The sequence below is a fragment of the Lipotes vexillifer genome, unplaced genomic scaffold (genome assembly GCF_000442215.2).
Source record: "Lipotes vexillifer unplaced genomic scaffold, Lipotes_vexillifer_v1.1 scaffold914, whole genome shotgun sequence".
Classification (NCBI taxonomy): Eukaryota; Metazoa; Chordata; class Mammalia; order Artiodactyla; family Lipotidae; genus Lipotes; species Lipotes vexillifer.
In genome coordinates, this window is record NW_006780388.1 from 3720184 (window position 1) to 3731434 (window position 11251).

The window sequence follows — 11251 nt, forward strand, 5'->3', positions numbered from 1 at the left end:
TGACGCGTCTCAAGGGTCCTCCCAGGCTCAGGAAGCAGAAGCAGGGGTTCCCCGGGGCACCAAGATCCATGTCGGGTGGGATGGGAGCCGAGTGCCCTCCCGCCCCTCCTGTTCCCATGCTGACCTCTCCCTCCATGCACGGTAGGCAGTCGGGGTCCAGGGCTGCCCCCCTCACCATCTCCGCCTGGCCTCTGAGGTGCATGCCCCCTGCATCAGAGGTCACTGTCTTCGCGCTTCATTCCTTAAAGGTCATTCCCTTACCAGCCGTGCAGGGCCTCCTGTGACAAGTATGACGGGTGACATGGAGCTTGTGGCCTAGACCAGGAGCTGGAGACGGGATTCCTCGACTGTCTCACAGTTATTACATCAATGAGAGGCAAAGCAGTGCATAGCATTTGTTTTCAGTTCTGTTCGAGGGGACTCTGGGTGAGGAGAGGCCATGTGAACACAGGAGACCGCGTTGCCCACCACCATGCACTCTCTGCTTTGCACTTTGGAGGCCACTAGTGTTGCAACTTTTACTTCAAAAAATAGGTCTAAAATTCTGTGCCCTGTAAGTGCGGCCTGTTTCCTGCTCCCCTGCAGGAAGTGTGCTTTTTGATATTTGCGAGCTTGTGGCTGGGGGCCTTTTTCGAACTTCATGCTGGTCCCTGTGCATTTGAAAACCATGCAGGAATCTGGCAGCCCTGGCTTAGCTGCAGCTTCCAGGAAGGGCTTTCTGGTCTTTTCCCCCAGGACGAGGCTGCTCTTGGCCCAAGGCTGAGTCCTATGGGGCTCCAGGCGGGGCCATAGGGAGGGAGGCTCCAGGAAGGGACTCCCCTCTGCCCGCATGTGCTCAGGTCAGGGTGAGTGAAGGGTCACCTCAGTCGTTTTCTCCGGGCCAACCTGTGATTCCCTCCAAGTGCTTCTGCAGAGTCCACGCTCAGAGGCAGGCCCCTCCCAGGCCTGGGCAGGCGAGAGCGCCAGAGGGACAGGCCAACCCACTGGAGGATGGGTGATGCACGCTGGCCAAGCCCAGGTCGGGATCTCCTCGGCTCCGGCTCTTGGCCATCTACCAGGGTCCTCACGCCCAGGCAGGCAGGCAGGCAGACAGACAGACAGACAGACAGACAGACATGGGGATGCTGGTGCTTTCCTGAGGCCTCACTCCTTCTTTCATGGCTCCTGAGGCCTTGGGAGTGAATGTTTTATAACTTCTTTGATTTGATTTTATCTTGGGGACCTCAGTGTGTGCAGATGGTGCCTCCAGGTGACCTCCAGGTGGTGACCTCCTGGCAGGTGACCTTCAGGGATGACCTCCCAGCAGGTGACCTCCAGGCAAGTGACCTCCAGGCACCTTCATCCCTGTCTCCACTTTTCAGCACTGAGATTCATCTGTCAGGAGCCTTGCTGTCCTGACAGGCACAACATAAGTGCGTTTGATTCACTCCTTAGGAGTTTTCTCTTAAGGGACATATTTCCCTATTTCTCAACTCTGGTGGGGAGGGAGGGGGAAAAGGGAATTTTAAGGAAGGATTCCGAAAGGCTCCATGCCCAGGATGTTCCTTTTGAGGATAAGTGTTCACTCTTTTACTGCAGGCTCATCAGGCTAAGAATTGGACATTTAGGGATCCTTGGTTTTATTGAGAAGCTCAGTGGATGAATCTTTGGTTTAGCCTAACGTGAAAACTAAGTGTCAGCTAGTGCAGTCTCCCTTGGGACTGGGCAAGTGTTGGGGTCCCGCCTCGAACTGCAGGGTCAGGGAACAGGACCACAACAGAGACGGTGGAGGCTGACCACTCGGATTGTGTGTGCCATGTGAGCCGGGAGCACACCAGGTCCTCTCGGCAGGTGCACGGAGTGGATTGCAGCGTTTAAAATAAACACGCCCAGGCTGCGGAGGCCCGTGTAGGTGAGGCCGGGGAGGCGGGGCAGGCGAGCAGCATCCTAGGCAGATAGGTGTCTGGCAGCGGAGCTGCTGTGCAGTGGGGCCGTGCCTCCTGTGCGGGGCGTGGAGAGCCTGGGCTGTGGGCAGGATGCGAGCAGACAGGCCGTGTTTAGGTCTGTCACCTGCCGCCATACCTTTGGTGCCGTGCTCTGCTGTGCTCTTGCCAAGTGGGCCACCCTCACTCCTGTGTGTTGAGTCTGTTTCCAGACAGGCCGAGGGCAGGTCAGATGTTTACGCGGCCTGCACCCCCAGACCCCACGTCCCCTGTCACAGCAGCACCTCCCGGCAGCCGTTGCAAATTAAATGCTCCCTGTGACCTTTACCTCTCTTAAATTCATGCTTTGAAAACAGCTTAATGAGGGGTTTACTGGCCCAATTGGAAGTTTTTATTAAAACCCATTGGTGCTGGAGTGGAGCCTGCCTGCAGGAAGCGATTAGCCAGCCTTGTAGCTCAGAGCTTTCTTGGCCACAGCAGGGCCACCAAACCGTTTCCAGACCCTCACCGGCCCCGGCTCCAAGCTTCGCCTGGTTCTCATATCCTCCACTTTAATTCATGGTTCGTCTAGTTCTCCCTCCAGCCCCATGTCCAATAAAGCAGTTTCTTGTGATTAAATTATTCCCATAATCAGAGGCAGCCGTGGCTTCCCTGTCCTGTGAGCTCACCAGGCTGCAGACCCTTCCGGGGAGCCTGTCCCTGCTGACCCCTTCCCGGCCCTCCAGCCTACCCCCTGGAATGTGAGCTCTGCTAGGCAGTGTCGGTCTTGATCTCGTGTCTTGTCGTGTCCTTCTTAGAAAGGACAGAGAGCCTGGATCAGGTGACTCTCAGGGCTGCCATGTAACCGAGCAAAGGTGGTCATTTCCAAAGTGAGGGAAACAGGCGCCATTAATATTCTCACTGTGAGTGGCCCTTGGTGACCCTCCCTGCTGGGGGCTCCCGGCGCCTGCCTGCCCCCTCTGGTCTGAGTCTCCTCCTTGGTGTGGGCCAGTGTGGCCTTGCTCTTTCCTCTCCATCCCCCTCCCTGTCATGGGGAATGCAGTGCAGGAGACGTGCTGCCCAGAGGTCACTGTCCATTGCTGGAGGGGAAGGAGCAGCAGGTGAGGGGCTGGAGCTGGGAGAGACTGAAGGTGCCATCCCCACGGTAACCACCTACCTGGTCATGCCCTCCTTACCCTGGAGCCCGCTCGGATCTGCACACAAGCACAGACCAGGCGGGCCATGGTATATGCATTTCTGGCCTTCTCTTTTTTTCACTTGGTAATATCCAGTGAAAATTACTTAGTGAAACCTAAAAGAAAATATATTTTAAAGACTTTTTTCTTGTTCACATGATTATTAACACTTTGCTTGTTCTAAATTTTTCCCATCTAGTACCCGTTTCTGCTTCTAAAACAGAATGTGCAGAATTCTAGAATACCAAAGAAGCATTCTGTGGCTGTGATTCATATTTCCAGTCCTGAATCCTTTTGGGGGTGTTTTGTCTGGAACATTCTAAATAATCTTTTATTTTTATCAAATTGTGTAGATGTTGGACTAGTATTGCCTTTTCAGTTCACAGTATAATTAATAATGACAGCATCGCAGTTGACTGTGGAGGCTCCTGGGTGCCAGCACCCTGGCCATTGAAGGCAGGTTCATCACCACCCATTTTCCAGAGACTTGCTGTTAGTCCTGCAGCCCAGGGTCTGCCTGCTGGCCATCCGCCCTCCTGCTCACACCCTGGCCTCACCACTCCCCCACCCGTGGTGCTGCCTCGACTCTCCTGTGATGCCAAGTGCGTGTTTGGCTCCTCCCCCCCCTCACATCACAGTAGCCATATGGGTCCTTTCAAAGAACTGGCTTTATTTATCAGATTTTTTAAAAATGTGTTCTGGCTCATTAAATTTTACTTTTTACAGGTTGCTTCCTCCTTCTGGGAGGACGGGGTTTAATATTTTCTAAGATCTTGAGTTGATTAACTCATTAATTGTCCATTCTTCTTACCTGCAAATGAAAGTATGGAGAGGGGTGATCACTTCCCTCTGAATGTGTCCCTGGCCACCCTGGCAGCTGACCCCAGTGTCCCCAACAGTGGCAGATAGTGTAGTTTTATAACCTTCAGATGCTGATGCCTCTTTGTCCCAAGTGCTGTTTAGAGAAGAGTGTCAAATGCTTAAGGTTTTATAGGTTATCTTTTGTTGGTCAATTTCTGATTTTATTACACTACGGCCAGATAACATGGCCTAAAGATTGTTCTTTTTTTTTTTTAATTTTTAAATTTTATTTATTTATTTTTGGCTGCATTGGGTCTTCATTGCTATGTACTGGCTTTCTCTAGTTGCAGTGAGCGGGGGCTACTCTTCATTGCGGTGCGCAGGCTTCTCACCGTGGTGGCTTCTCTTGTTGCAGAGCACGTGCTCTAGGTGCGTGGGCTTCAGTAGTTGTGGCACACAGGCTTAGTTGCTCCACGGCACGTGGGATCTTCCCGGACCAGGGCTCGAACCCGTGTCCCCTGCATTGGCAGGCGGATTCTTAACCACTGTGCCAGCAGGGTAACCCGATTGTTCTTTTAATTATTATTTTTTTTAAGTTAGACATGAGAGTGGATTAGAAATTCAAGTTGTATTACACAGCTTCTAACAAAAGCAGCTTACCTTCTTTTACCTGCACTCACCCCATCCTGTTCTCAGGGTAACTCCTTCATCTCCTCAAGCAGTTCTGACTAACATGTTTATATAGATTATTCTTACTGTATCACCTCTAGACATTATCCATGTACTTCCTGTTATTGCTCTCTCACACTTCTAATGCTCTTCCCCTATCTCAGTTCAGCTGTCACGAATCTAATTTTTATTAAATTAATATTCAGTCTTCACATTATTGCAACTATGTAATATTGTTGATTGCTGAGCTGATAGTGACGTATAATGATTTTTTTTCATAACTTTTTTTTTTTTTGGCTGCGTTGGTTCTTCGTTGCTGCGCGCAGGCTTTTCTCTAGTTGCAGAGCACAGGCTGTAGGCACGCAGGCTTCAGTAGTTGTGGCTCGCGGGCTCTAGAGCACAGGCTCAGTAGTTGTGGTGCACGGGCTTAGTTGCTCCGCAGCACATGGGATCTTCCTGGTCCAGGGCTTGAACCCGTGTCCCCTGCACTGGCAGGGAGATTCTTAACCACTGCGCCAGCAGGTAAGTCCCTCTAATAACTGTTTTTGCGGGAGCTGCACAGCTTACGGGATCTTAGCTCCCCAACCAGGGATCGAACCTGGGCCCCCTGCAGTGGAAGCACGGAGTCTTAACCACTGGACCACCAGGGAATTCCCTAATAACTCTTTGTTTTTCCTGGAGTTAATAGTTGCCTCTTCTTTTAAAAAAAAAAAAAAAAAAAAAAACATTTTTTCCTTCCTTTTTTTTTGGGCCATGCCCCACAGCTTACGGGATCTCAGTTCCCCGACCAGGGATTAAACCCAGGCAGTGAAAGCATGGAATCCTAACCACTGGACCGCCAGGGAATTCCCTAGTTGCCTCTTCTTTTTTTGGTTTGCTTTGTTTTTCATCTCTGATCATGTTTCATTCAGCAGTTTGTTCCAAATACAACAGCACAACTGCTTGACCCCTCCCGATAACTGTTTTTTATTTTTACTGAATCAGACACATTAGATAATCTATCAGTGCCTTCTCCCCCTTCATAGAGATTTCTCCTTGGGTGCTGTTACCACCTGGAGTGCATGCTTTTGAGGCCTTGGATTTGGAGATGGTGGGCAGGTTAACTCTGCCAGATTAGGTACCACTGACTGACTGGTCCCTCTCCCCATCTCTGGGATCCTTGTGGTTCACAGGGCAGGTGCTTTGTTGTGCAGGGGGTAAGGCCAGAGATGCATCCATGTCTCCACTGCCTTCCTCCCCGTTGTGTTCTGGAACAGTATTCTCAGGGAGGATCATTTTTAAGCCCTTTCCTTGATCACATTTATATAAAACAGCTAAAAGCATCTGGCGAGATGGGTCCTTCTCTTTACTTCTCCAGCATTAATAGTCACCTGTCTGAGGCAAGGTGAACAGGCTGATTTTATTCACCTTGCCCCAGTGCTGCTTCCTTTCCAGGTAAACACCTGTGTGTCCTGAATCCTGAAAAGCACTGAGGAGCCAGAGAAGGGCTGTTGGTCTCACTGGACACCATCGCAGCCACTGGCTGGCCTGGAACCTCCAGAGTCTGGTGTGTGTCCCTGGAGCTTCCTGGCTGCAATGCCCCATTGTCGGGTGCGGGAGGAACACAGCGTCGGCAAGCCTGACCTTTGGCAGCACAGTAACAGGGAGAGGCATTGTTAGGTTAGCTCTGGAGCAGCAGCTGTGTGCCAGTTTCTTTTGTAAATGCTTTGATATTTTAAAACAGAAATTTTAAACGAGGAAACCATGCTTTGTTGCTGTTACAATAGCAGCTCTTGTCCATGTGGGTTCATTGAATGGAGACAGACACCGATGCAGCTTTAGTACCATTAATGGCTCCCAAGTGTGTCAGACAAATCTCTTCTTGATGGCTGTGTGCTTCTCTTACCAAGAATGTTATACCTCTTTTAAAGAAGGTCCTGTACTTATTACGGACATGTTGGCTGATCTCAGATTAATGTCCGTTTGACAGGGTTTTCCATTTGTTTGCAGCCTCAATGCCTGTCTTTTGAGCATTTAGAAGATTGACATACAAACAGGATTCAGGGGTAAAATTTGTGTGATGTCCACTGACCCTTATGGGCCTCCGTAGGGGCTGTTCCTGCTGTGGGACGTGGCTCCCGGAGCTGCGTGCTCCCCTGCCACCGGCATCCTGCACATCCCCGGGGGCTCCTCCAGCCGCTGCCCTGGCCTTGTCCTTCCCCAGCCCAAATCCCTGCCACTCCTGACGTGGATCTTCTTGTGCACTGGTGCCCCTCCCTGCAGTGTGCAGACCTAGTCCCAAGAGGAACTTGATCACGGCTCGGAGCCCGCATGTGGAATGGGGACTCTGGGTCCCCCAACTTGGCACGGGGGCGGGCAGGTGGCCAGCCCCCTGGAGGGAAGCCTCACGCCTGCTCCGGGCACCCACTCAGGAGGCCATGCTGGTGGTGCACACGCACATTGAGAAACCCGAGTCCTTGTTTCCTTTGATTGTCTGTGAAACAAGTGTGTGTGTGCCCTGGTGTCTGGACGATTGCAGGTAGAGAGGCTCATGGGGCCTCCTCGGGCATCAGCCCACACTCTTGGCCTTGGTGCGGACCCGGGAGAGCGCTAAGCAGAACCTCCGCAGTCAGTTCCCCCCAGCAACGGCAGCCGCACAGCGAGGGCCATGGGCTGCCTGGCTCTGCTCTCCTTGGCCCGGGCCCAGGCAGTGGCAGGATGGGCAGCGGCTACGGCCACGCATTGTTCCCAGGTGGTCTGAGGCAGAGTCCCTGAGTCTGTCCTCTTCGGGCAGCTTGTCCTTGTGAAATGTGTCAACAGCACCTTGAAAAAGATCTTGACATAGCTTCCAAGTCGGTTCAGAGCCCAGGGGCACTTCGCCCAGCCCCCCGTAGACATCTTACTGATCCAGCACTGGCCACCACAGCTGGACTGCAGACAAAATTGGGCTTGTCTGGTGTTTTCTCAAGACTGGACAGGTTGGGAGTTGGGGGCTGGGTACCACGGGGCAGGTGAGTTGCTGCGACCTCCCTGGAGCACAGTCACGCGCCTGCCAGCGGCCTGCTCCCCTCAGTGTTCCTACTGCAGGACCGGGAAGGTGCGGGCAGGCTGGGACGGAGCTCCTCACTGTGTTGGGGCTGGAAACGGAGGTGTGTCAGAGGCTTAGGTGGGGAGCTGGTTAAGTAATGTGCATCTCTGCTCTGGGTTACTGCATGATAGAATTCAGTGACCACAGTGCTGTTTAACGAGTGAAGCCGTGTTTATGATGTGTTAAGAAGTGTGCCCTGTATTCCATTTTGTCTCTAAAAAAATCTAGCAGATCTGTTTTGAAATCCATGACCAAGGGGTTAACCAGATTTACCTCTGGGTGAGCAGGTCACTTCCTTCTTCTCTCTGGTTCCGATTTATCTTCACTGAACATTTTTGCTTTCAATTAAGGATAAATACGTTAGTTTTAACAAGTTAGTTTTAATAAAGGAAATCAAAGGTGAAGGGATGTGAGCTGGGCCGGGGCACGTGGAGCCTGTGTTCACGACAGACTTCTAAAAGCCTTGGGCTTACTGAGGCTGCGGGACTTGCCTTGTGGGAAGGCGATTCCTTCCCTGGGATGAGGTCTCAGCTAGGTGGAAGCGGGTTGCAGGCAAGGTTCAGGCCCTGTCTGGGTTGGGGGCAGGGACCCAGCGTGTTGGGATTTGGGAGGGTGGAGGTCTTTGGGGCTGGGGGGATAGTAGGGGGTCAAGCCACCAAGTAGGGACCTGTCTCTGGCCAGGCACAAGGTTGACCTGCTCTCTGCACCGCTGCCCAGCAGGAGGCACTGGCCAGGGTTGCCTGGATCCCACACATGGTCATGGAGACAGTCCTTAAAGGAGGGCCCATCTGTGAGGTGGTGTCGAGCAGGCAGGGTGGGACGTGACGGTCTCAAGGTCTGAGCTTCAAGGACACTCAGCTGCGGGCGTGGAGGCTGAGCAGGAGGAGGAGTGTGGGTGCAGAGAGCTTCTGACCTGACCTCTTCATCTTCTGTGCCGAGTGCTTGGGTGGGTCTGCAGAACGTGGGGCAGGGGTGTCACTGGGCCCTCGCCAGGCACTTGGCACTTCATCGGGGCCTGGCTAGTTCAATATCCTTCTACCCATGGCCTTTGTGCTGTGTCTTGGGTTTTGTATTTTTTGATGGCAAGAAATCTCCTTTCATCTGAGGAAGAGCTCTTTGATCTGCCTCAAGAAAGGCAGGAGTCTTGAGGGATGAAAGCAGTGACACAGGAAACAAAACCTGATTCTCGTCACGCAGCGGACCTCTCCAGGCCTCGGACCTTCTGGACTCTCCGTGGTCCGGGCCCCTTCTTCCTGCGTTCCGAGCGTGCGTGTGTGGTTTTGTTGAGAGGCTTACGTGAAGGTCTTACTACGTCAGCGCGTCCTAGGCTTTAATTTGGTGAAAAGCACTGTTCCAGGATGGAGAGAGTGGGTCTCACCCTGGTCTGTTTACGCAGGACAGTGTGGTAAGCGTCAGCCTTTCAGCTTAAACACTGTTAAGCGGTTTTCACTGGTGAAACCTTGCCCCCGCCACGACCACTTGGTTCAGGACCCAGATTTGGGACAGTTGACACCATTGAACATTTGGCTCATCTTCAGTAACCAGACAGCTCTCTTCCTTTTTTCCCCTTTTGGATTGTGCCAAAATCAGCAATTTTGTCATAATCCCAATGAAAATAACAGCTGAGAAATGTCAGGGGATTTGCAGGTAGCCAGCAGGTGCGCTGTGGATGGGGCATGGCCAGCTCTCTGGTTTGGGAACAGGAGGCCCTGGGTGGGTGCCCCTTCTTTCTTTCCTGAACACTGAACTGGAGCAAAGCCCTACAGTTTTCTTAGAGAACGTGGCCATCTGCACAGAATCCTGGGTCCTAGTTTTCTTCCCTTGGGCCCTCATAAGGCCTCGCTCTGTGTGGGAAGAGCCCAGGGCATGAGCAGTTCAGCGTGCAGGGCACGTGGCTCTGCTTCCACCTTACTCCCACCTCGGGCTGCAATTGGACAACCTCGGAGTGGGAGGGAACACATTCAAAGAAGCTCCATCAGTCCCATTTCAGCCTCTAGCTCTTAGCCTCCTTGGAGAAATCAGTCACTCTGAAAAACACACCTCCTGTTTTGTTCTGGAAAAAAGTTTTGTTTTTAGAGTTACACCTGAATAATTTGATCAGACTCACTACTGCAGATCCCAAGATGATAACTTGCAGCTGTTCTGTAAAGTGAGTGCTCATTCTGCTGGGAGTTTTAAAGACTTATTCCCATACTCACTGTAAGTTTGGCTTCTAGAACAAATGGCAGTGTAAAAATAGCATTTCAGGGACTTTCCTGGTGGTGCAGTGGTTAAGAGTCTGCCTGCCAATGCAGGGGACTCAGGTTCAATCCCTGGTCCGGGAAGATCTCGCATGCTGTGGAGCAACTAAGCCATGCACCACAACTACTGAGCCTGTGCTCTAGAGCCCACGAGCCACAACTGCTGAGCCCATGCACCCCAACTACTGAAGCCCCTGCCCCCTAGTGCCTGCACGCTGCAACTACTGAAGCCCACATGCCTAGAGCCCATGCTCCACAACAAAAGAAGCCACTGCAGTGAGAAGCCCATGCACCGCTACAAAGAGTAGCCCCTGCTTGCTGAAACTAGAGGAAGCCCGCATGCAGCAACAAAGACCCGACGCAGCCCATATATATATATATATATATATATATAAAACATTTCGCAATTTGCTTGTGCTCAGAATGCCTGTGATCAGTTTTAAATGTTTTTTTAATTTTTGAATATGAAAAACATCAAACAAATCTGAAAGTAAACAGAGTGGCCTTGTGAGCCCCGGCAAGCATCTCAGACACTTCACTGCCCAAGACATGCCTGTCTTGCATGTGTGGGTGACCCCTTCCACTCTGCTATTTAAAGTAAACCATAGGTGTTGCATTATTGCATTTAGAAATACTTCGTTGTACACCTCTGAGAGATGGGGTCTTTTAAAACAATGTGACTACAATACCAGCATCACACCTGAAAGCTTAGGACGAGTTCTATCAAATATGTAGTCAGCATTCCAATGTTCCTGGTTGTCTCCTAAATAATGTCCTTTCTACATTCTGTCTAAATAGGGATCTGACACAGTTCATTGATGTGCCCTTATTGCCTCTCCAGAGGCTCCTTTATGCTCCCAGACAAGGTGTTTCTCGGTCTGGGAGTGCCAGGCCCCCCGCCCTCACTGTGAGCTGGTAGGAGAGCTCCAGGCCGCATCAGTCAGCTTTGCTTCTGGCAAAGATGCTTCTTGGGTGCTGGGACTTGCTGTTGCCGCCCATCAGGAGGCACAGCCTGCCTTTCCCGTCTCTCTCTGCAATGGTGAGATTGCTGAGGTCAGGCCTTCCCAGCCTGATCTGTTATTAGAAAGTTCTCCACCAGCCACACTGCTGGGCCCCAGCAGCTTCGGTGTTCATTGACTGGACTCATCCGCTAGGGCCTGCAAGCTGGCGATGTTCTAATTCTGTTGTTCTGTTTGCATTTGTTATTGGGGATTTTTTTTTTTTTTTTTTTTTTTATTTTATTGGTGTATAATTGCTTTACAATGGTGTGTTAGTTTCTGCTTTCTAACAGAGTGAATCAGTTATACATATGCATATGTTCCCATATCTCTTCCCTCTTTGTCTCCCTCCCTCCCACCCTCCCTATCCTACCCCTCC

The 11251-nt window shown here is 51.5% G+C and overlaps 1 protein-coding gene across 2 annotated transcripts in view; it reads left to right on the forward strand.

The window, feature by feature from the left end:
- LMF1 (lipase maturation factor 1) overlaps positions 1-11251 on the forward strand; it is a 91031-nt gene that overhangs the window by 31463 nt on the left and 48317 nt on the right. The window lies entirely within an intron of this gene.